Genomic DNA, 2,386 nt, shown 5'->3' with positions numbered 1-2,386 from the left:
TTTCCCTCTCTGGCTGTTTACTTTCTATCTCCTGCACTGGCTCAGCTCCTTCTCCCACCCCCAATCCTGTGTGTTGCCCAAGCCTGATTTCCTCACCCTCTGCTCTTCTCTTTCTATGATCTCCCACCTGGCGCAGCCTCCCAGCTGAGCCACAGCCCTTCAGCTGCAGCTGCTGCCTGCACAGGTCCGCCATGTCCTGCCACCACCTACTGCCCTGTTGGCCATTCATAGCCAGGCCCATCTCCTCTGTGCCCTGAATATTCTATCATCATTCCCACCTCTGCACCACTGTTCGTGCCTTTCTCCCTCTTTTATTTATTTTTTTTTTTGGCCCAACCAGGGATTGAACCTCGACCCTCAGCAGTGAAAGCACAGAGTCCTAACCACTGGACCTCCAGGGAAGTCCCTCATGCCCTCCCTTCCACCTGGAATGCTCTTCAGTTTCCACTCTGCCCTGTCAAACCTTAGCTTATCTCTCCTTAAGCTTAGCACAAGTTCCACCTTCTCCCCAAAGTCTTCTCTAACCAGTTTGGCCCAAACGAAACTCCCTTCAACAAGCTCTTCTAACTGACTGACTGGAACACTCAGCTCAGCAATTAATCCTGTATTATCTGTTCATTTTGATCATTTCACATGCATGGCACTTATCTCTGCAGCAAATCCTCAGTTCCTGAGGGCAGAGCTTAGAGTCTCCCCCTCCTCTGCTGGGCCTAGCACAGAGCAAGTATATACTAGACCCTCAACACGTAACAGTTAAAGTGAACTCTGGTTCCTCATTCAGCTCTCCATTCCTCCAGCTGAGCGTTACCCATTTCTTGAAACTTTCCCCACAGAGCTAACTCAAACCTCCTTGGGCTCTTCTCTGAATTGGCTCCAGTTTTCCCAAGTTCCTCTTTCATTAAGGAGCCCACGCCCACCCCCAAGGCTTTCTGAGAATCCAACCAGGCTGAGAACAATGTCAAGGTGACTTCATACTCCTTTGTTTATACACCTTGCTTGGTGTTGGCTCTACCTTTAAACCACAAAGCTGCTGCAGGGTCATGGTTGACTGAGGAGCCTGGGGAACAGCCTACCAGCTCAGTTTATGCTGTGCTAACTCCACCCTCTACAGCCCGGATCAGGAGCCTGGACACCCTTCCCCAGGGTCTCCTCCACACTGGGGTCGTTTACTTGTAACTTCTCTTTCTGCCAGAGGTCAAGTGGCCATACCTGAGATAAACAGGAAGGCAGCAGGTGCTTTGGCTCTGATCTCCCCCCAGATGAGATGCTCCCAAGCTGCAGGGGCTAGGACTTCCCAGCAGAGTGGCCTGCACCTTTCTGAGCTGCTAACATCCCTTCTGGATTCCCCAGTGTTCCCCACAACCGGGGATAAATCAGAAACCGGTCTTGGTCTCAGGGAACCAGGCTGGCCACTCTTCTGGGTCTCCCATCTAGTTCAAAAAAGCTGCTTTATCACCAGAAACAAGACCATCATTTCCACCCCTAACAGAAACAGTACTAGGGCTCTACCCATTATCAGGATCGTTGGGAGGGAGGCATAAATTAGCCACAATTTCCAGAGAAACTAACGTCATCAGTTCTAGGAAAGGTCCTAAGCCCAGGCTGGATAGTCATCTTCAGAACCATGAAGTGCTGAGCCTCAAGCAGGATGATGGAAGCAGACCCTCCTACCTACCAGTGAAGACAGACTGCACCCCAGCACCAGCCTGACCCAGGCAATGATGACCTTTCTCCCTTGTCTCAGGACAAAGGAGACCCCTGTGTGCAGTTCTGCCTGGAGCCAGGTGATAGGGAAGCCATCTGGGCTCTGCACTTCTTGAATGCTGGCAGCCGAGCTATCATCAATGGGGACATCAGAGCATTGGGACTTGGTTTAACTTCTCAGCAAGGCCCTCAGGGTGCCCTTCGGGGAAATGCCTGTGTCTGTGAGAAAGGCAGGCCAAGTAGAGCCATGACACAGGGGCATAGATCAGAATCATCTCTGGAAATAGCCAGCTGAAGCAGCTGAGGACAAAGCCAGGGAAAAGTGAAAAGGGAACAGGAGAGAAGACGGGAGGGAATGTGAAGGAAGGGAGGCAGGGGCCCAGGTTAAGAAGGAAAGGGGAGAGGTGGAGTCTTAAAAATCCATTTTATCAACAGTCCAATGAAGACATTTTGAGCAAGTTCATTAACTTTACAGGTGGCACTTAGCTAGCTGGATGGGGTAGCTAACACCCCAGAAAACAGGATCAGAACAAAAGTGGCAGAACCTATTTAAGGTAAGTTTCTCTTTAAGAAGGTGACGCTCCCTTGAATGCAGACAGTCCACCCAAGAGCCCAAACCACCACCCAAAGGTAGGGAAAGATTGGCTGGGCAGAAAAGAGGGGGGGTGGTTGGAAGGAAAGC

General features: G+C 51.0%; 1 protein-coding gene across 1 annotated transcript in view; it reads right to left on the bottom strand.

Annotated features, from left to right (window-relative positions):
* The window catches only part of DUOX1 (dual oxidase 1), a 34,175-nt gene that overhangs the window by 4,087 nt on the left and 27,702 nt on the right, over window positions 1-2,386 (bottom strand).

The sequence above is a fragment of the Lipotes vexillifer genome, unplaced genomic scaffold (genome assembly GCF_000442215.2).
Source record: "Lipotes vexillifer unplaced genomic scaffold, Lipotes_vexillifer_v1.1 scaffold1010, whole genome shotgun sequence".
NCBI classification, from domain to species: Eukaryota; Metazoa; Chordata; class Mammalia; order Artiodactyla; family Lipotidae; genus Lipotes; species Lipotes vexillifer.
This window is presented reverse-complemented; position numbering and strand designations above follow the sequence as displayed.